Below are 23,089 nucleotides of genomic sequence, written 5' to 3' on the forward strand. Positions count from 1 at the left end.
AAAAGATGTAGAATCTTTTTAGTAGAAGGATCTTGGATGAAAATCCTGAGTAAATGTTTCTTGGTGTATGGCAATGAAAATGAGTTAGGTATAATGCTGGCTTTTAAAAAGTATTTAAATAGTTTTTTATTCATTTTCATATGTCTTGGAAAAAGAATAACAAGGACATCAAACCTGTGATTTCCTAGATTTCTTTGTTTAGGATGAGACTAACATGCAATAATTGTAAGAGAAATACTGAGTAAAATAGGGCTGGGAAATGGTCTTTGAAGAACTAGAGTTTGGGAAACACTGATGTAAACCAAAACCTGGATTTTGTCTGTGCCACTTCTGAGGCAAGACAAGGACTGACTTGCCAAAGTTTACCTGTTGGTGACTTTGAAACTGGAATCCAGATGAAATGCTGGTATGTTTGTGAATAATAACAAGGAGAGCTGACCTTTCAGAGCGTCTCCTGTGAATGGTACCAAGTGATTTATATATGCTATCTCATTTAGTTCTCACTACAGGCCTTTTTTGAATTAATTACTGCCAGTATTTTATTTTATAGCAAATACAAGATGGGTGTGGTGGCTCACGCCTGTAACCCAGCACTTTGAGAGGCCAAGAGGGTGGATCGCCTGAGGTCAGGAGTTTGAGACCAGCCTGGCCAATATGGTGAAACTTTGTCTCTTCTAAAAATAAAAAAATTAGCTGGGCTTGGTGGTGGGCACCAGTAATCCCAGCTACTTCAGAGGCTGAGGCAGGAGAATCGCTTGAGCTTGGGAAGCAGAGGTTGCAGTGACCCAAGACTGTGCCACTGTATTCCAACCTGGGTGATTGCTGAGAATCCATCTCAGCAAAAAAAAAAAAAAAAAAAAAACAGAGAGAGAAGACAACTCTAAGTTTAGAGAGGTTAAGTAACTTGCCCAGGGCCATAGAGCCAGAAAGAGCTGAGGTGAAGGAGGGACCACACTTTTGTCCATCTTAGCTCCCTGAGAATAGTTCACATCAAAGAAAATGTTGAAGAATGGATCCTTTTGTTGGTGCTAAACTGCTAGGCATGAGGGTCCAGAGCCTTGTTCTGGAGACTTGCAAATGATGATTTTTATAGCCTCATTGGAGAGGGGGACTCTGCCTAGGACATCCCCTGAGAAGTTCTCAGTATATCAGCATATTACAGATGGAGAAGACTCAGTTAGAAATCAGCTTTCTTCTGTAATATTGATGATTTTCAAAATCACTTAACCACAGGTTCCCTTTTTCTCCAATAAAACCCATTACATTTTGCAGAACCAATACTCTGTGGAGCACCTATTTGGGGAACCTAACGTTTTAAACTCATTTTACACATGGGAAATCTGAGGTTTGTGATTACTTGGCCAAAGCCAAAACTAGCTGTTGGCAGAACTTATGTCATGAATTAATTTATTCATTCAACAAATAGACATGCAGTGCCTCCCATGTGCCAAGCATGCTGGGAATTGGTGGTATAGCATTGAACCAGTAGATAAGACACAGATAATAGGAGCCACATGTAAATAATTTTGGATAACAATCATCATGGACTGAATGTTTGTGCCCACACCCCGACCCCTCCAAATTCTTATGTTGAAATCCTCATACCCAATATGATGGTATTAGAAAGTAGGGTCTTTGGGAGGGCCTTAGGTTCTGAGGGTGGAGCCCTCTGGCATTAGTGCCCTTATAAAAAGGACCCAAGAGAGCTCTCTGCTACCCTTTCTACCATGTGAGACACAATGGGAAGTTGGCAGTTCACAGCCCAGAAGAGCGTCCTCACCAGAACCCAACCCTGCTGGCACTCTGATCTCACATTTTCAGCCTCTAGAACTATGAGAAATAAATTTCTGTTGTTGATAAGCCACCTAGTCTATGGTACTTTGTTAGAGCATCCTGAATTGACTAAGGAAACCATTAATCTATGAAGACTGGAAACCCTAGCATTTCCTGGGTCTTCTCAAGGCAGAGGGCTTGCCTTTTTCATCTTTCATCTTTGTTTTCCCAGTTTCTAGTGTGAGGCAGCAATAACACAGGCTCAATAAATATTCGTTGAATAAGCTGTTGATGGATTGGAATCTTTCCCATTCTATAACAAAATGGTTTATTATTACTATTATTAAAAATAATAATATGATAATTATTAGTTCTGGTGTGTATTACCCTTTGGAAAGTTTAAAACAAAATGTTCCGAGAGGTCCCCAGATTGAAATAGGTCTCTTGGTCAGCCTTGCTAAGAAACCTGGTTCTGAACAGCATTGACCTCGAATGCTCATTACAGGACAGATTATTTGTGAAATGAGTAATGTTTGAAAATCATCTCTGTAGGTTTTGCGGCATTCCTAAATTGTGTCATTGGCTGGAATTTTCAGATCACAACCATATTTTGATTCCCAGGCTTTTGGCCATTTTGCTAATGTGCCAGACTCTCTAAGGCCTAGCCCAATTGCTAATATTGATGAATTCTTAGGAGTATATATAGTTTGTTCAGATGCAAAACGGATGGGATTCAGAATCTTATCAGCTCATACCTGTGGGTGTGGGGCAATCCCTCCATCTGCCAATTTTCTAAACTATGTAGCCTACTGTGAGATACTGAATCCCTGCCCATGAGTACTGAGAAGGACTCACGGAAGGATGATAGCTTTCTTGGCATTATTTGATTCTAGCATAAGAAAACTGGCTAATATTAGTAGAGTATGAGAAGATTTTAGTCCACTGGACTGGACGTTTGGAGCTGCCCAGGTGGTCAGTGCTGGCAGGAAAGGTAAAGAAGATCAAAGCATATGCTTTTCTACTTGCCTATCTTTTTCTTGAAAGAATTTGTGGCTGATGAAGACCGTTTTGCTCTGGCGGAAATGATGATCTGTTGGTGGCATGTCCTGGCCTCTTAGTTCTCTTTGTTGTCCTGGGAAGTGGGCAAGTGCCCCACTGGACCTTGATCTCTATTCCACAGGGGACTCCCTGCTTTAGAAAGACCCTTACCCATGAGGTCCAAGGATGACCACCCAGTGTAGCCCCCAGCAAGTACTGACACACACTTCATCCAGAGAGATCATTTAGTTTAAGGGAAGGGCATCATCACTCTCAGAGATGGGTATTTTAGTGATTAGAAATGTGGCTTCTCTGGTAGAGGGCATTCATTTTTTTAAAAAGAGAAAGGATAATGAATCGGACACTATCTGTCAAATTCTTTGCTGGGTTTCTTGTGAAAACCTAAGTTTTCCCAAGGCAGTATGTCCCTGAAAAGAAATTGATTTTGGTATGATCCATAAAGCCATGCAGAGTGAGATAAACTACTGGCAGAAAAGGGACAAACACATATATAAAAAATAGGAATCAATGTTTCAAAAATGAAATACAGTAGAACACTGTGAGGTTTTTGTTTGTGTGTTTGTTTGTTTGTTTGTTTGTTTTCTTTGAGACGGGATCTGGCTCTGTCATCCAGGCTGGAGTGCAGTGGCACGATCTCAGCTTACTGCAACCTCCGCCTCCCAGGTTCAAGCGATTCTCCTGCCTCAGCTTCCCAGGTAGCTAGTATTACAGGCACCCGCCACTGTGCCTGGCTAATTTTTGTATTTTTAGTAGAGACGGGCTTTCGCCATGTTGACCAGGCTGGTTTCAAACTCCTGACCTCAGGTGATCCTCCCAGCTTGGCCTCCCAAAGTGCTGGGGTTACAGGCGTGAGCCACCGCGCCTGGCCAGCTGTGAGTTTTATTTAGCCTCAGAAGTATCTTTAGACATTAGGTAAAGAGATACAGGCTTAATCATATCTGTAGTTTACTGTAGGTTATAAGAGGAATATTTGATGAAATTATGACATATGTTACTGAAGGGAAATGGTGCCATGTTTTTCCCTATATATTTTAGAGTGATAACCTGTAACACGGAAGACGTTGGTGCCTCACTAAGAGCATGGCACCAGGAGCCTGAAGGAATGGGACCTGAATCCCATTTTTTTTGTTTACCAGATACGAAAATTTAAACAAGTTAGTAATGCTTTTGAATCTCAATTCCCATCTGTAAAATGGGGGTAACAATACAGATCTCTAGAGTTTGCTGTGCAGACTTAACAGGCTTGACTCATGGGATGTGGCCAATAAATGGTAGCTTTTGTTATGAACTATAGGTAGAAAAGTATCTAAATGGTTTCCCCCAAGCCCAGAGAGTCTGAAATGGCCTTTGGAGGTATCTTCAGACATCATGACTTCATTTGGTGTGGCATCATGCTTGTCTGATTTTTAGATTTCCAAAGAAGTCTTGCAGTGCGTCACTACTGGAAAACGTTTTGGAGTTTACACAATCAGTAAATGAATTTTAAAACCGTTTTTTTTCTAAGTAGGAAGGTAAGTGTTGCCCGCTTCATCTATCTACTTGTAGACCTGTCTAAGTGTTTTAAAATCCATCACAACATTTAAAATTATGAAAGCCATTTGCTTCATGACTAAACAAAATTCCCTGAAAGTCTTGTATATTCCTGTGACCAGCTGAATCCTCTAAGAGAGGCAGGAAAACCACACAAGCTTCTCTATGAATGTTGCTGGTGTGTTGTGACTTGTACCAGGTCCCTTAGGCCAAAGTGAAGCACAGATTTTTTTGGGGAAAAAAAAGCTGATGAATTAAGCCAATAACTCCAACCTCTTGGCCAGAGAAATGTAAATTCTTTTTCTAAACTCACAGAAATAAGACTCTTCCAGGGCTGGAAAAGACTGATGAATAATGCAGGCTCATTTCCCCCACTGAATTTATTCCTCGATGCTATGCATATAATGGATAATCAATAAATATTGTTTGCCTGCTTTGTGTAGCTGTTTCAAATTGGGATGAGGATGAGTCTGTGGTGTTGAAGTAGAGGAAAGCTAATTTTCTTATCCTGCGATAGGCTTTAATCTTGTTAGCCAGATGTTCTAAGCATGAGAGCTAACCAGTCAGACGAGACCACAAATATCTCAGTTGCACAATGCAATTGGCTTGGGAACTGCATTCTTTAAAGGTCATCCTTTGTATGGGGACAGAGGCACCCCTTGTCTACATTTTGGGAGGATAGGTTGGCTTCCTGGTCCCACTCAGGTCAAAAACACCACTGCCCGTCACTTTTGGCCCCAGCTCCTTGTGGTTAAGTCCCACTGCATTGTAAACTCCAAGCAGAGGGGCCAGTTTTGACCAATGAGAATGGTTAACGCTTCTGGCCAGCCCTCTTCTGCTGAAGTCTATAATGCATGGCTGTTTTTGTCCCTGTCTGTTGGAAGAATATTCAGAAATCCATTGCAATCTCGTTTTGATAAAGCCTTTAATTTTCCACCCCTTCCTTTTGCAACTTCATCCATTTGCTGCATATTCAGCCCCTAAGAATCCAGGAATGAATTGATGTGCTGGCTTCAAAACAGCCTGGCGTTTAGAAGTTTTGATGATATTCGAGACTCTCCAGGCTTGACTGTTCTTAGCTTTGATATCATGAGGACTATCCTCACAGGGAAAGATTTATAGTATCTGGGGTGAGAACATTAATTGTGGCCCAAAGGAGCATGTGATATTTTGGTAAGGTGCTTGAGGACGTTGTTGGATATACAGCAGAATGTATTTCGGAAGGGTGCAAGCAATTTTGAGGCCTTCTGACTGATCATTGCAAAATGGGTGAGCACTGGGAGATCACAAAATATGTGGCGGGCAAGGTAAAAAGAATGTCAAACTGGATGAAGAAAGAAAACAGGGGGGAAAGCTATTTGAGAGGAAACTTGGCATATACTTAGTATTTGTGTCTGTTTTTCTCTTGAAATGGGCTGATGTGCTGGCAGAGGCTTCTGGCTGTTGTCAGAGATATGAACATCTGTGCTCCTTTGCAGAAAACTCAGGATTCTAAAGTGTTTGGTGGAAATTGTTTAACTCTGCCACTTGCTCCGTCTCCTCATTAGGAAGAGCTTAGTCTGTACTGCTCAGAGTGTACTTTTAAGAGGAAAATGTGGCTTAGGGTTCTGGGCTTCGCTTTTACATACTGCGTGGCAGAAGCAGGTTTCCAGCAACGAAATCTGAGGCCATCAGATACAAGTGTGCACACTTGGTGTAGATCAGTTTGCTTGCTTGAGTTGGAAGTAAGAATTAAAGATGCCAAATTAGTAAGGCAGTTGTGATACAGACATCCAAAGAGAGCCAGCAGGATGGACAGGTCATTTGTGGCTAAGTTTTGGAAGGCTTTGCTTTAGTCACTGTAGTTAATGCTAAAAGCTGTTATAAATGACCCCAAAATTTCAGTGACAATACAATAAGAGTGTAGTTTTTGATCACTTTAAAGTACATTCTCCTTTTCCCCTAATTAACTCTGCTGTTCACCAAGTACTCTAACTAAAGTGGTGAGTGGAGTTACACAGGGCATCAATGTCTAGCCAGTATGCCACCTTCCTTTAGCCAGAACCTAATCCCAGCTGTGGCACATGCAGGAAAGGCCGGGCAATGTAATTTAGCTCTGTGCTTGTGGAAAGTATCACTGGTTTATTGAACACAGCCTCGAATGTTCTTCCTAGACAGTGATGGATCCATCCACGTTTTGTGGAGCCCACTTTATGAAAATAACACAAAATTGGGTACTAAAGTGAATGGTTTATTTAGAATGAGAATGGGCAGGGCTCAGTCAAGTGAAAGGCTCTGAAGATTATGATTTCTTAGCTTCATGGTGATATATCTCTGCTCCTAATGGCCAAATATAAAATGTGTTTTTCCCCTTCTTACAACCTAATAAAACCATCTTTGCTAGGTGCCCCCATGGAGCACTTTGTGCCGTTGAAGTGTGCCAGGGCAGCTACTCTCACATTGCCCTTGGAGTGAACAGTGCTGCAACATTGCTGGGAGGCAGTTTGGCTATCGGTACTGAGAGCACAAGACTCGTCCTGTGCTTTGACTCAGGGGCCTTACCTCTCAGCCTCGGAAAGCCCCCAGTGATTTATATTAGGTATGTGTAAATCATGAAAACATCCTCATTCTCCAAAGACAGGTAAATGGTTCAATTATATCACCATGCAATGGAATATTGCAGCAATTACAAATGATGATAAGATGTTTTGTGCAAGGGAAAATGCATATAAGTGAAAACAGCATGATGTGAAATAGTGTGAACTCAATCGTGTAAAAATAAGTAAACTAAAAAATACTGAAATGAATGATATGAAAATGTTATCACTGGTCATCTCTGGATGATCGACATATGACCAAACTTTATTCATCTTTATAGTACTTTTTTCTTCAACTCCATTTCCCTGCATTTACAATACAGACGAGGCGCACACAAGGCCTGGCCTGAGGTGCACGTGGTATAGGTTTACTCTGCTTCCTCTTTCTCTGCTTCAGTCAGTGTAAGAATACAGCCTTGGTAAGCACCAGGAGGCCTCATGGTTTTAGTTTTCTGCATCCAGCTAATTGTATACAATTATTTAAATAATGATAGTTCTGACCCTTCCATGTAAATGGCAATATTGCAGCCTTAATTTGCCCTAACATTTTACTGTTTCCAAAGTGTTATCACATATTATCATATCATATTTTACAACAACCCTGAGAGGACAACAAAGAAAAAAAAATCATACATTTTTAATAGAAAACAGATTAAACAAAACAAACCTATCCAACCACAAACAACCCATGAATATATTGACATTTCCCGATAGCATCTCCGCCTTCCTCCTCCTGTTCCCCTAATTAATTTTACTGTTCACCAAGGACTCTAACAAAGGTAAAAAATACTACTCTCTTCTCAATTAGCATAGTTTTCTATTTAGATTTTTAATTACAAATATTTTAAGAGTATTATTTTGGGTTTTCTCCGAGCTTGGAAACCTAGCCTTGTTCTACCAGAAAATGCTTTCTGCATTTCAGCTCAGGCATTTAGAAGTCCACACTGGGTCAGAGCCTGCCTGCATCCTGAGTGGCTGTTTCTGTTCTCCCTGCTACATCCTCCTCTGAGGGCTCAGCCCTGGGGGGTAGGGGTGGGGTTGTTGGGGGAGTCTCTAGGACCCTGGGACCCAACCCTGGAGAGATCTCAATCACGCTGGTGCTCTTCTTCCCTCGACTCATGTTCCGTAGCTGCTTAGTCTTGTTACAAGTGCCTGAATCCTAGCCTCTGCAGCATCCTGAGAGCTGGGCACTCGACTCTTACCATCCTCATCTTGCCTCACTGGCCCCTTCACTGCAGAAGCTGCAGTTTGCTCCCACGCTTAACCTGGTAACTGACACCTCCTTATAATACCTGCAAGATGACTTCTCTGATTCTGCCTGCCTGCACCTGTGTGTTTCTGGATTTTCCATCTCCATGCTTGGCCCTGCCTGAGACTGCTGCAGGCCAGCATCTGACTGGCAGATGCTGGCCAGGTTATCCGAGCTGACTCTGATGCATCCATGGTGTTGCTATTCACCAGATACAGAGTTCCACTGGCACAGCACATTCTCTTCCCACTCCTGAAGCTCTCTCTCCTTACCAGAGGTCTTGCGTACCCCTGGGGCCTGGGCAGATCCAGTTCCAGATTCTGGAATCTCCCTACGGGCCTTACCTTATTGCAATGTACTGGGCCAGGCCACCAGGTACTGCCTTTGAAAATTTGTTTTGAAGTTGCAAATTGCTTGGAGTACTGTGGTGCTGCAGGCAGCTGTCAGGGGTAGAGGTATGGGGAGCAGAGATGCCTGAGCTGATCTAGAAAATACTTAGGGGTAGAATGCTCTAATGTGAAAATTAATTTTAAAAAACACACTGCTAAAGACAGTTCAAAATGTGCTGCACTTTCTATCTGTAGCAATCTTGAGTCCAAAAAAAGAATGTGGAGGCCGGGCGCGGTGGCTCAAGCCTGTAATCCCAGCACTTTGGGAGGCCGAGACGGGCGGATCACGAGGTCAGGAGATCAAGACCATCCTGGTTAACGCGGTGAAACCCCAACTCTACTAAAAAATGCAAAAAAACTAGCTGGGCGAGGTGGCGGGCGCCTGTAGTCCCAGCGACTCGGGAGGCTGAGGCAGGAGAATGGCGTAAACCCGGGAGGCGGAGCTTGCAGTGAGCTGAGATCCGGCCACTGCACTTCAGCCTGGGCGACAGAGCGAGACTCCGTCTGAAAAAAAAAAAAAAAAAGGAATGTGGAATGAAAGTTTTGGTTTCTGTCTCTTGGCAGATAGGTCAGGTCAAGTGGACAAAAAAAGGAGGGAGGAAAGAGTAGCTGGGGAGAGCCTGCAATGCCGATTTTGTTTCCTGGGGTTCCCTTAACATCTTTTGATGAACTGCATGGCTTAAAACCATGCAGATTTGTTCTCTCACAGCTCTAGAAACTAGCAGTCCAAAATCAAGGAGTTGGCCTGAAGGTTCCAGGGGAAGGTCTTTCCTTGCCCCTTCCAGCTTCTGGTGGCCCCAGGTGGTCCCTGAGTTGTGTAATATCACTCCAGGCTGTGCCTCCATCTTCATATGGCTGCCTCCTTGTGTGTCTGTCTTTGCATGACATTTTCCTCTTTTTTTTGAGACAGAGTCTTGCTGTGTCATCCAGACTGGAGTGCAATGGCGCCGTCTCGACTCACTGCAACCTCTGCCTCACAAGTTCAAGCGATTCTCCTGCCTCAGCCTCCCGAGTAACTGGACTATGGGTGTGTGCCACCACACCCGGCTAATTTTTGCATTTTTTTTTTGGTAGACATCTTCCTCTTTTTATAAAGATACCGGTCCTAGTGGGTTAGCACCTGCCCAAATGACCTCATTTTAATTTGATTATATCTGCAGAGACCTATTTCCAAATAAGGTCACATTCACAGATAGCAGGAAAAGACTTCAACGTGTCTTTCTCAGGGGACACCTTTCCATGCATAACAGCTGCCTCTGGTCCAGTCTTTCTATCCCCTCTTCAGTGGTGTGTCCACCAGCAAAACTTCTATGCCTCAGTTTCCTTGACTGTAAAACGGTGCCCTCTTCTAGGATCGTTGAGAGAATTAAACGAAATCATGCTTGGCAGAGTATCCTGCTCGTAGAAAGTGCTCAGTAGGGGTTTAGCTTTTATGGCTGGGCTTGCAGTCATTTGATTTCATAAGCTAGGTTTGTGGAGAAATTGAAGAAGTGAGTGAGCCAAACACAAAAGTAAACACTGTTGATAGGACAGGTGGTTAACTCTTTCAGTGCCACAAACACATTCTGACTCACCTGCACATAAATTTTGCTTACAAGGTTGTTGTCAGCACTAATTTTGCTCCAAGTATTTGCTTGATTAAAATCTCGTAGGCTACTCTTTGCAGCTGACCTATAACAGAAATAAATGAACTAACTAGAGATACTTTCTTCGTTGGGCTTCCATCTAGAGCTAAGCTTTACTTAGGCTTTCAAATTGTAAGCAAATGCAAAGTAACTCTCTTGGGAAAATTCCAGAGAATCTAGGCCTTGAACTGTTCTAAGCAAATGTGACCCTCCTTTTAGGGTGGAAATCTAAGAAATGGAGATTATGCATTGCCCAGTTCCAGGGGCACCATTCATACTGTGGTCTGTGCGTGTGTGTGGATAAGCCTGCTCTTCTGGGTGAGGTGGCCATGGGTCCTTTATGGGGTTCAGTAAGTTCTGACAGTGGCATTGTCATGGTGTGAAACTTCTTATTCTCCTAGTTTAATTATTCAATGAGAATGGGATTCCTGAGATTCTAAACCATATTCCATAACTTTGGAAAATATATGTGTATATAAAATTTTCATAAAATGAAAACTGAGAGTGGACTGCAAGTCAAATTGCTATTTTCTTCCCTGCTTCATCTTTGTGAACTTCGTTTTGTCAGTTTTCCTGACAGTTGACAAAAGTGGACCGTTTTGGTGGCATATCTGATTTAGGAAGTAAGTGCAACAATTTGAAAGCCTAAGTAAAGCTTAGCTTTAGATGGAAGCCCAGTAAAGGAATTATCTCTAGTTAGTTCATTTATTTCTGTTATAGGTCAGCTGCAAATCTGAAAACACAGTTTTGAATTTGTGTGCTCATTTAATGATACTGATCATCTGAAATGCTGGTTTTTAAAATTGTAGATTTCATTATGGAATAAGTTTTTAACTTAATTTGTATATGGGTCAATCAATGTTTTGGGAATTTTGTTCTAAGACATGTTGAAGCTGTGCTGTAGTTATTGGGTTTATGAGTTGTTGGGGTATTATTTATTTTTAATGCACTCTGTTCTTTCCTCTTCCCAAAGCAAATAATCAAGAATTAATGTTTAACTTTAAGTTGGATCCACTCACTTTATATTGAGAGTTATTATTACTTTAATTCACATTTCTTTTCCCTGAAGCCCTGATATATCTTTGGGAAGATACATTTTTTCATGCATTAATTATTTTCCTTTTCAGTATCAATTGCAGGTATTACAATCACAGCGAGAAACATCTGTTGTACATTTATTATGTGTCAGGCACTGTGTTGCCTGCTTTAGATGAATTATTATTACAATCATTTGATTTTTATATCCACACTAGACTTTACATACTGTCTATCATAACTCACATTTTATAATAAGGACCTGAGACTGGGGAAATAAACTTGCCAAGTCGACACATTTAAAAGTGGAGGAGCCAAGAGTTGAACTCACATAGTATCTGACTCTGGAACTATGCTCTTAAACCCTACACTCTTGATATTGAAGATATAGGGACATCTTTGCATTTGAGGACAGAAATGCACATATAGCCCAGAACTTTTCAGTGGCTCCAAAGACCTCTGTATTTTCATGTAACATAACTTTGGGGGCCACGGATTCGCTTTGCTCAATCTATTTTGTTCAGGAGTACATGCATGCTAATTTGCTCAGGCAGCAGCTGAAAGCAGTGGGAGATATTCCAACAAGGCTCCAGATTGCAAGATAAATTAGTGTGGATTTAAAAATTAATAGGCTTTGTATGCATATAACTAAGAATCAACTTAATTGCCATGAAGATGAATACTATGGCCCCAAAGTATGTATGTCAGAAGGTAGGATATTACTTGGTTTTGTGTAATTAGTAATACCAAGGTCAAATCAACTTAGATAACCGGTTTAAACTGTTAAATAGCTTTTTTGGCTTTAGATATTTCTCAAGATTTTTAATGCATGCTATGTACATTGCAGTCTACAGGAAAAAAAAAAAAAGGATTATTAGTGTTTTTGCAATGTTCCTGCCCAGTGTTTACTTGTTTATTTGATCTTGTTTTATTCCCACAAGGAAAGGTTCATTGTAATGCACCCAGGGATGTGTGGTAGATTTTTCCAATGCAGCAGGTAGGATGACTTTGATGGTAAGGAACAGAAAATTGAATGCTGACTGGCTTAAACAATAAAAGCTTATATAATTGAAGAGATTAGAGGTATGGTGAGCTACAGAATTAGACTGATTCAGCCACTCTCTGGGTCATTTAGGGTTTCTTTTTTTTCTGTCTCTGTCAAACAGGATTGGACTTTGGAGCTGGCCACAGGGCAGATTCCCCCAACACACCAGCAGGGTGGAGATCAGAGAATACCAGAACAAACATTAGATAATTTTTAAGAAGAGTGACTTGGGGTATGTGTGCCCCAACAAGTATCCGCCATAGCCAGTGACCTGGATATGCTTAATTTAGATTAATGAACTTATCCATCCTCTCTCTTCTCCACCTTGTAGGTGTTAATATTCTACATGTAATGGATAGGGGTTTTCCTCCTCAGATAGTTTTGGTGAATATTTCTGTAGTTGTCCCTTAGCATAGAAAGATTTTCCAGCAGGATACTAAGAGGTACTGTTTAGCATATTTCAGTTTCCCATTACCAATCCCATAGACCTGATAAGATGTGGATGTTAACTGCTAACATCAAAGAATGTTTTCTAATTTTCTTAGTGGAAAATGAATGGAATGAATCATTCACTTAATATTATTTTGATATTAAATTAATTATATTAAAATATTATTTTGATATTAAAGTGGAGGTAAATGGACTGTCATATACCTTTTCACTTTGCTACTTCACAGTTTCCCTGTGTTCTTGGCGTGCTGAAGTGGCCTGGTGCAGTGGCTCACATCTCTAATCCCAACACTCTGGGAGGCCGAGGCGGGCAGATCACTTGAGACCAGGAGTTCCAGACCAGACTAGGCAACATGACAAAACCTTGTCTCTACTAAAAATAACAAAAATTAACCAGACATGGTGGTGCACGTCTGTAATGCCCGTTATTCGCGAGGTGGAGGCACAAGAATTGCTTGAACCCAGGAGGCAGAGGTTGCAGTGAGCTGAGATCACGCCACTGCACTCTAGCTTTGGCGACAGAGCGAGACTCTTTATCCCACCCACCGCCCCCAAAAAAGGAAAGTGCTAAAGGGTGTTTTCTTGAGTGACAGGCTGGAACTTTAGACGGCAAGCAAAAGAGAGCTAAGGGCATACTTTGCATGTTACATGGACGCTCATTTTTGGCCAAGGGGATTTCTTCTGAGAAGTGAAAAATATCTTCAGACAGGTTGGTTCATTTGGTGATTGTCCTGCTTGTCAGGTTGCAGCAACCGATACTCTCTTCTTTTGTTCAGTAGATCAACCAAAGGCCGCTATGTGTAAGGTATTTTCTGTGGATTCAAAGTTGAACAAGACTTCCTTAGCCTTCCTGGTCTTTCAGTCTGATCAGGGAGATGAGACAGGCACACAAATAACCACAATACAAAGGACCAAGAGGAAAGCTAGGCTCGGAAAAAGGGCTGTTGGGCTTGGAGGAGGGAAGGAAAGATTCCTGGAGAGATGAAGAAAGTCCTTGTGTGCAAGGGGAAGGGAGGAGAGGGGGGATTTCAGACAGAGCAAGTATTAAGAATTTCGAGCCTAAATGTTGTGAAGCAGTTAAAATACAAAAAAATAAAATAAAATAAAATAAACAAATTGGTCCAGTTACGTCTCATATTAGTGACTTATTATTGTTTAACAAATCACCACAAAACTTAGTGGCTTGACTCAACAAGAATCATTTATTCTCTTTCATAATTTTCGTGGTTGAGGAACCCAGGAGCAGCTTAGCCAGGTGGTTCTGGCTAAGGGTCCCTTGTGAAGTGGTGGTCAGATGTCAGCTGGGGCTGCAGTCATCTGAAGGCTGGACTGGGGCTGGAGGACTTGTTCCAAGATGGTGTGCTCCTGTGACTGACAAGCTGCTGCTGGCTGTGGATGTCTCTTAGGGCTGCTTGAGTGTCCTTATGACATGGCATCTGGCCTCCCCCAGAGTGAAAGTTTCAGGCAGAGACAATCATGTGGCATCTTTTTTCTCTGACCTAGCCTTTGAAATCACATAGCATAGCTTCCCACATACTCTGCGTGTTAGAGAAGAGTCACTACGGTGGGTCTAGGGGGAGAGGATTCACCTTTTAAAGGGAGGAGCATCCAAGGATATGCACCCATGTTTTAAAACCAATACCATTCTTGAAAAAAAAAGACAAGCAAAAATGATAGTTGTATTAGTTTTTCTTTAGTTGGTGTGTCTGCACAGTGTTTAACTATATTAGTTGGCACACTGTAGTTTTTTGATTGGTAAACTATGGTATATATAATGTCTTCATCTGTTAAACTAGTCATTTAAAGTAGAAACTGGCAGTTTATCCAAGAGACATCTTACCACAGAAGCCTCTTATAGAAGACAGATAAAGTAGAAGTCAGGGGCTCAGGCTAAGGTGGTGGTGAAGGGGACTGGCACAGCCTTTCCTCAGTGTCCAGGAGGACACCACTAACACCCTGGCTCCTGAGAATAGAACTCTCCAGAAGCCATTTCATGGACCCATCCACTCCTTCCTGTGATTTTTTCTTTTGGAGTTCAGTTGTTCCTTTGAAGAAAGAACAGAATTTCATGTTGTTTTGCAAAATATAATTGTAAGAATTATTTTCTGTATTATAAACACATAGTTTGAAAGATGATGTGTAGCACTGAATGATGGTTAGTACCATTTCTTCCAAAAACATTGTGTGTGTGTGTGTGTGTGTGTGTGTGTGTGTGTGTGTGTGTGTGAGCGCACGCGCACTTGTGGGCAGAGATAGGAAGCAGTTGAGAGTGAGGAAGGGACTTTAATTTGAACAGAATTTTCTCCTCTGTGGAGCATATTAGTTAAATATGTACTTGGACTGAACCATAACACTGTGTTTAAAGCAGTGAAAGACATGAGCCACCATTCTCAGCAATATCAAAGCTGAAGCCCTCCGTGACCATGTGATCTCACACCATCATGACGTTCCTGCTGGAGTGGGAGGCAGAGTTCTGAGAAGTGGAGAGTGTGAGTGCTTTCTTTTTTTTTTTTTTTTCCCCAAAGGGAGAATTGTACTTTATTGTAGCCACAGGGCAAACTGCTGGAGACAGACCCATGGGCCCTGACCATTTCCACCACCCTAGAAACCTGCCCTGCGCGTGGTATCACCGACAAACAAATCACAAGCACACAACTCTCTGATGAGTTCCAGAAATCTGATGAGTGCCAGGCGGGGTGCACATTTGGGAAGATGCCCCCGCGTGGCTCTGAAGGCTCTTCCTGGGGAAGGCCTGCTCTCAGCTGCCTGCTCCTTCTGGAATTCAAACCCCAGGCAAAGGCAGCTGGCCCCAGGCCAGATAGGTCCTGGCTTCCCAACCTTGAGCTGTGCAGTCATTACCTAGGTGCAGGCTGGGCTACAGGGACAGCCAAGCTGAGAAAGGACAGGTCCTCACAGCCTAGGCCGGGGCACCGCTTGGTTCTTGGTCTCACTCCCCGCTGTGCCGCGCTTTGCCTGTCAGACGGCGGCGCTGGGCCTTGCTGGTACGAGTGGCCCTTGGGGGCTTCTTGGAGTCCTGGGTCCATCGGGGATGTTTCCTCTTGACCATTTTGCGGCTGTGTGCATGCAGTGAGGCTGTGAGAGAGGAGATCCGCTGAGAGAGCAGGGGGTCTCTGGACTTCCTGGGCAAGGCTTTGATTGGCTTCTCCATGGATGACGCCTCCTCCTCAGACCCGTCTCCAGACCCTCCCTCAGGTGGGGTCAGCCCGAGCAGCCGGGCCCCTGAGAGGTCCAGGTCACTGATGGTGGTCACAGTGACTGTGTGGTTGGGGTGGTCATACTGCACTGACTCTGTCTTTGCTGTCACCAACCGGTCCAGCTCATCTGCCTCCTCCAGCGCCTCTTCTCTCTCTGCCGGCATCTTCAAGTATTCCTGGTGGCGCTCCTCCCGAAGCTTCCTCTGCTCCTCTTTCCGCCGCTGCTTAATCTCCTCAATGGCTGCCTTCTTCCGCTCCACCTTCCGCTTGTGGAAGCCTGTCAGGTACTCCCGCCTCTTCTCCTCGTCAAAGCTGAGAACGAGCCTGGGCCGCCGGTCGTCACCATCTCTCCTCTTCTTCTTGTTGCGGCCCATAGCCGTGAGTGCTTTTAAATTAAGTGTCTTTGATAATTACCAGAATAATGGAAAAAGTTTATGAACCAGATCAGGAAAAATATGCTCATTAGTCATATGAATATTAGTTTTCTCAACATAACAATACACTTCTGAGGTTCCCCCCTTCTTCCTTGGCCCCCCCACACACAAAATGCCGTTTGTGTCGACTGTATGGCCATTTCTGTAGAGTGTAGGAAAAGAGACCCTCTAATACAATAGAGAAGTTGGAAAAGCTGAATACATTTTCTCTCTCTAACTTAGCACACATAAAGGGCAAGAGCCAAAAAATTAAATTTTATTTAAAGAATGTTGAGGATGAAAAGCATAGCGATATTAATTTTTCTCCACTGTCACTTTCCACTTTCATCACTGCTACAATTTATTGTACCCACTTGTTCCTGGAAAAGAAAGAGCATAATCGCTTGTTACAGTGATTTCTTTTTAAAATATAGTGTTGTAGGATGTTGAAAAACTAGAAGAAACCAGTGGCTAGTGGTAAATGAAAGAGAGGGAACTTTGTTTGCAAAGATGTGGACAGGGAATAATATTGCTCCTTGAATTTATCCACTAACAAGTCAGTATTAATATCTGTGGGACTTGCCATTTAGAATATTGGTAAGGTAGAATTAGTTGCTACATCTCCATAATTATTTCTTAAAATGGTTTTCTGAGAACCAGGAAAACGTTATACTACTTCTTGTTCCTACTTCCTATTCTAGCTGTTCCAGGTTTCATTAGGAAAATGTGTGGGAGTAAAAGCCAAGCTCTTACTTAACAGAGTGCGTGGTGTGCAGTAAACATTAATTCTCTTCCTCCTTCTCTATCCTTATGCCTTCTGCACTGACCCTAGGATCCACAGACGAGGGTGACAAAAAGTGTCACAGCAGATAGCTCATGAATTGCATCCTTTTCATTAGTTAGCTAAAAATTCTTTCCACTCCTGTCTTCTTCCCTTTGCAGTTTTTTTGTTTTTTGTTTTTTTTTTTTGTTTTTTTTTTTTTTTCCTCCAACAGGAAACCCACTGTTTTTTTGTTTCTCTACCAAAAATGTGTCAGGTTGCCTTCCTTTAGGGCTAGGCCAGCAGGCTCTATGATAGGATCTAGTTTTCTCATTGTATTAGTTTTCCCTTGTTTGAATGAAGAAAGTGATTATAAACCTGGATTACTATTCATTTCATTTTCATCCATGTATGTCATTTATTCATTCATTTGTTCATTATAACATTTGTAGAAGACCCACTGTGTAGGGCTGTGTATGTGTTAAGGGGTGGGAGGGACTAGAGCAGAAGGTTATTGGAACTGAGGCATCTGACCCTCTGTCTCTGCTTTTTAGTGGCTCACAGTCTGGGGTTGTGGGGAGGGTTGGAGAGAAAGACAGGAAGACAAGTAGATACATTTCAAATAAGCATTTACTGAACCCTTGCTGTGATCAAGGAACTGAGTCAAGTTATATGTGGATACCAGGTTTTCCTAAACTTGTTTTTTTCTTTCAAGGAGATAATACTTTAGTAGAGGAGAGAAGACACATCTAATGTAGCAGAACTTTAGGGAGCTTTCTATGTGTCAGTCACCAAACCGCAATAGTACTGGGGAGGTCATTTATTTTCATGTCAATTACATAAAATAATCCTTACTATGCAAAGAAGGTAGAATAGAGACTCTCTGAGCTAGAGTAATTACAGCAGGAATTGTAGAGGAAGTTTGGAGCAAAATAGTCATAGTAGTTAAGGGTTCTGACTTGGGAGTCAGATATATCTGGTTTTGGATCCTGGCTTCGTTACTTAATAGCTATGTGACTTTGGGGGAAGGAGGGAGATAATTGCCTTTTCAAGATTCAGTTTTCCTGCTTGTAAATTGGGGATTATATTGATACTATTTACTGTGGTAGATTGTGTTTTCCAAAATGGTCATATCAGTATCTTTTATCATACATGATCTTACCATATCCCTGTGAAATTCCTGCCGTCTAGCAATAGGGTTTATGTTCCTCCATTTGGTCTTGAGTGGAATGCTGTGACAGCTTTGACCAACAGAGCATAGCAGAAGTGATACTACATGGCTTGCAAGGCTACATCATAAAAATGTTATTCACCTCCATCTTGCTCTGCAGTGTATCTCTTAGAACCCAGCCACCATGCTGGTAGGAAGCCCAAGCAGCCCATGGAGAGTCTCAAGTGGGAGGAATTGAGGCCTCTGGCCCACGGGCCTGGCTGAGTTCCCTTCCAACAGTTAGCCTCAACTTTCCAGCCATATGAGTGACCATCTTACAAGTGGATCCCCCAGCAAGCCCCAGTTGAGTTGCCCTGGCTGACTGTGCTTGGAGCATAGATGAACCATACCTACCCAACCCTGCCCAAATTGTAGTTTCATGGGAAAAATAAAGTGATTGTTGTTGTGTGAAGCCAATAAGTCTGGAGATGGTTTGTTATACAGCAGTACACAACCAGGACGCTTGCCATATAAAGTTGCTAAGAGGAGTCAATGAAATGATACATATAAATCAGCATAAAACTAGTGACCCATTAATGATAGCTCTCTTCATTATTATCACTAGTTAAGAGAAGTTATTTAATAGACGTCAGCATTAGTTCAAAGCAAGGTCACAACCTAAAAAGCTACCTATGAACTTTTGGCATCCAGTAGGTTTTAGGAAACTAATTGTGTTCACTTTTTTTTTTTTTTTTCACTTGCAAAACCCTGCTGTGTATCAGCTTCTGGATCACCTTTCTGCTGATATTGTGCTGAGTTTGTTCTGAACTCTGCGTTCTCTGTTGTTTCAGAGTTTTACTTAGGCTTTCTGTGCCATGGCCTGATGTGTAAACAATGTTTAAACTTCCAGATTATTTTGTGAAAGTCATGCTCAAGGCTGTTATTTTATTAAAAAAATTTTTGTGTGTGTGTGGTAAAAAGTAACACAAAATTTACAACTTTAGCATTTTAAGCATACAGTACAATAGCATTAACTATATGCATATTCTTATACAACAGATCTCCAGAGCTTTTTCACTGTGACTGGAACTCTATACCCACTGATAAACAACCTCCCCTTTCCCTTCTCCCCAGCCCCTGGCAACTACCATTGTACTTTATGTTTCTAAGAGGTTGACTACTTTAAATAATCCCTATCAGTGTAATCATGCAGTATGGCTCTTTTTGTGGCTGACTTATCTCACTTAGTATCATGTCCTCAAAGTTCATCTGAGTTGTAGCACATGACAAGATCTCCTTCTGCTTTAGGCTGAATAATATTCCATTGTATGTATATTCCTATGGTTTCTTTATCCCTTCATCTATTAATTAACATTCAGGCTGCTTCTCCCTCCTGGCTATTGTGACTAATGTGGCAGTGTACACGGTAGTGCAAATGTCGCTCTGCTGTTATTTTTTCCACTTCCTACCAATAGCAGAATCTCATTGAAATGCATTGGAAAGACAGATAGTAGAGGCTTATCTGAGTTCTTTGCCATCTTTTTTCCAACATATCTTAGAGAGTGATACATAATCAGGTAGCCAGACTGCCCAGATTCTTCCTGGGGGTTTCAACTTCATTATGTATATCTATTGTGTAACCGGATGTGATTAGAATTAAACCTCTGCTGGGATTTCTATTACTTTCAGAGCAGTTTCACAAGCATTATTTTATTGAACCCTTGTTGCATGATAGCTATTTCTTTAGTATGGGGAACACAAGGGTACAAATATGGTGTGGATATAAACTCCAATGTATATATTTATTGTGGTATTCAATGTTCTTTACCAATGTAAAATTCACTTATAGACTTGACACAATTTTTTGAAATTACTATTTTTAAAATTAATAAATATTTTAAAATTAATCAATTTTTTTCTAAGATAAATTTTAGGTTTATAGAAAAATTGGGCACAAAGTACAGAGTTTCCATATCCTCTCTTTCCCCAACAGGGCTTCCCTTTTATTAACATTTGTTACAAGCAATGAGCCAATATTGATAATTATTATTCATTGAAGTTCATAGTTTACCTTAGGGTTTACTTTTTGTTTTTTACAGTTCTGTGAGATTGAACAAATGCATAATGCCATTTATCCACCATTATCCTATCATACAGAAGAATTTTACTATCCTAAAAATCCCCTGCAGTCCACGAATGTATCTCTCTCTCACTGCATGTTGCTGGGAACTACCGCTGTTTTTATTGTCTCAATAGTTTTGCCTTTTCCAGAATGGCATATAGTTGGAATCAAACAATCTGTGGCCTTTTTAGACTGGCTTCCTTCACTTAGAAATAGCATTTAAGATTTTCCATTTTTTTTTTTTTTTTTTTTTTTTTTTTTTTTGAGATAGGGTTTCCCTCTTTTGCCCAGGCTGGAGTGCAGTGGCCCAGTCTCAGCTCACTGCAACCTCCGCCTTCTGGTTTCAAGTGATTCTTCTGCCTCAGCCTCCTGTGTAGCTGGAATTACAGGCATCCACCATCACGCCTGGCTAATTTTTGTATTTTTAGTAGAGACAGGGTTTCAGCTTGTTGGCCAGGCTGGTCTTGAACTCCTGACCTCGTGATCTGCCCACCTCAGCCTCCCAAAGTGCTGGCATTACAGGCATGAACCACCGCGCCCACCCCTCATCCATGTTCTTTCATGGCATGATAATTCATTTCTTTTTATCTCCCAATACTGTATCATTGTATGGATGTACCATTGTTTATTCACTGATCTATTGAAGGACATCTTAGTTGCTTCTGAGTTTTGTCAAGTATAAGTTAGGCTACTGTAAACATGCATGTGCAGAATTTGTATAGACATAAGTTTTTTTAAACTCTATTATAAATTACCAAAGTGTTCTCCACACAGGCTATATGAATTTACACTCCCATTCAGCAGTGTATGTGATTCTGTTTACTACAAATCCTTACTGACAGTTAATACTGATGAATTCTTTCATCTTTGCCCAACTGAAGAGTGAATGTGGGTATCTATCTTACTGTTATTTTACTTTATATTTCCTGATTATTAGTGAATCATCCCATTTTAATCTTGGAAGGAACTTTGAGATCTTCTAGTTAATGCTATATTTTAAAGATGCGAGAAACAAGACTAAGAGTATTTTCTTGGCTGGGCATGGTGGCTCACGCCTGTAGTTCCAGCACTTTGGGAGGCCGAGGCGGGCAGATCACAAGGTCAGGAGTTCGAGACCATCCTGCCTAACACAGTGAAACTCTATCTCTGCTAAAAAAAAAAAAAAAAAAAAAATGCAAAAAATTAGCCGGGCGTGATGGCGGGCGCCTGTAGTCTCAGCTGCTCCGGAGGCTGAGGCAGGTGAATGGCGTGAACCCAGGAGGCGGGGCTTGCAGTGAGCTGAGATTGTGCCACTGCACTCCAGCCTGGGCAACACAGCGAGACTCCCTCTCAAAAAAAAAAAAAAATTTTCTTACTTCTTCACTTTCATTTTTCTTTCCTAAGAATATGTTTTTAGTCTCATTGCCTTATGCCCCTCGTTGTGGCTATTGAATTCAGTATCTCATGCCATGGAAATCTTTCACATTTGCCATGTGGGTGGAATATATACAAAGAGAGGGAAAAAAATGAAAGAGTAATACCATGTATTTCTCCCTTGCACCAACTGCAGATTTCTCCCTTACACCATCTTTATTTTCACTAACAAGAAGATTCTGTTTCCCAAACTAATTATATTTGACACAGGCCCTGAACCAGCGTGGGTCCTCAAGCGTTCCCATGAATGACAGAATGAACCCTAAGATGCAAGGAGTGGGAGATGAGGTCCGCTTAACGGTTTGAAAATACCCCTAGATCCCAGTGGCATCTCAGCTCTGCAGCTTGAGCTTGACTTCCGATTCTGCCTGTAGCTGCAGTGGACTGGGAATTACTGATAAGGGAAGCAAGTGTTGACATTTTCCATATTAGGATGGGTTCTCCAGGGAATTCTGACCCAGGCTTTCGTGGTCAGCTCTCTTGAGGCCAGCTTCCCAGAGGCTAGCTTTTGGGACCAGCAGAGTTGACCTCTGGGGCAGGGCAGCCTATGCACTGTCCTCTGAGGCTAGCAAGTTCAAGACACTCTGGTTTCCCCTGGAAAGCCTTTGGAGTATTGGAGGAGGATTGGCTGGGCTGTGATCCAGCCAGTCTGTGTTTTAACTGCCAGGGAATGAATAAGCCTATCTTCCTGACTCCCTGTTTCCCATTAAGAAGCCCGACACCTTGAGTCCCAGGAAGCGTGCCACACATGACTTTAGTGCCCCATGCACACATAAGTTTAATTGCTTTGTGATTGCCTAAAATGTGAAATGAAGGAACACATTGCCTATAAGGATAGCATTTGCGATTCTGTGCATTTCATTTCATCACACCTATTTGTGTCAGTTAAAGCAACATGAAAGTGTGTTTGCTCCTATCTTGATATTGTGTTTCTCTGTGATTTGGAAGAATAACTGCAGATAAGCAAGCTCTGGGTGTGACAGACATGGGGGCAGAGGTGAGACAAGGTGGAGGCTGGGGCGTGGGGAGGGGGTCGGAAACATTGGGCATTCCAGAAGGAGGGAACAATATGTGCAAGGGCTGGGGCCTGCAATAAAGCCTGACATTTTTGGAGGAATTCTTAGGTTTTTTTTCCCCATTGTTGTTGTTTTGGAAGTATAAAAAACACCCATGCCTGATTCTTGGGAAAGATTCATTCAGATAAAATCCCATTGTCACTCAAAGTTATGCTTTCTCACACAACCATTTCAGTCCCCCAGTGCTGGTGGCCCACATTACCACTGCT

The 23,089-nt window shown here is 42.0% G+C and overlaps 1 protein-coding gene and 1 pseudogene across 2 annotated transcripts in view; one reads left to right on the top strand and one right to left on the bottom strand.

Moving 5' to 3' along the window:
- The window catches only part of ELMO1 (engulfment and cell motility 1), a 588,614-nt gene that overhangs the window by 22,801 nt on the left and 542,724 nt on the right, over positions 1 to 23,089 (top strand). The window lies entirely within an intron of this gene.
- On the bottom strand, positions 15,406 to 16,323 carry LOC108520689 (nucleolar protein 12 pseudogene; annotated as a pseudogene). Its single transcript, XR_001882973.1, has one exon. The product of XR_001882973.1 is annotated as a nucleolar protein 12 pseudogene (transcript).

Source organism: Rhinopithecus bieti, unplaced genomic scaffold (assembly GCF_001698545.2).
Source record: "Rhinopithecus bieti isolate Rb0 unplaced genomic scaffold, ASM169854v2 scaffold_51732, whole genome shotgun sequence".
NCBI classification, from domain to species: Eukaryota; Metazoa; Chordata; class Mammalia; order Primates; family Cercopithecidae; genus Rhinopithecus; species Rhinopithecus bieti.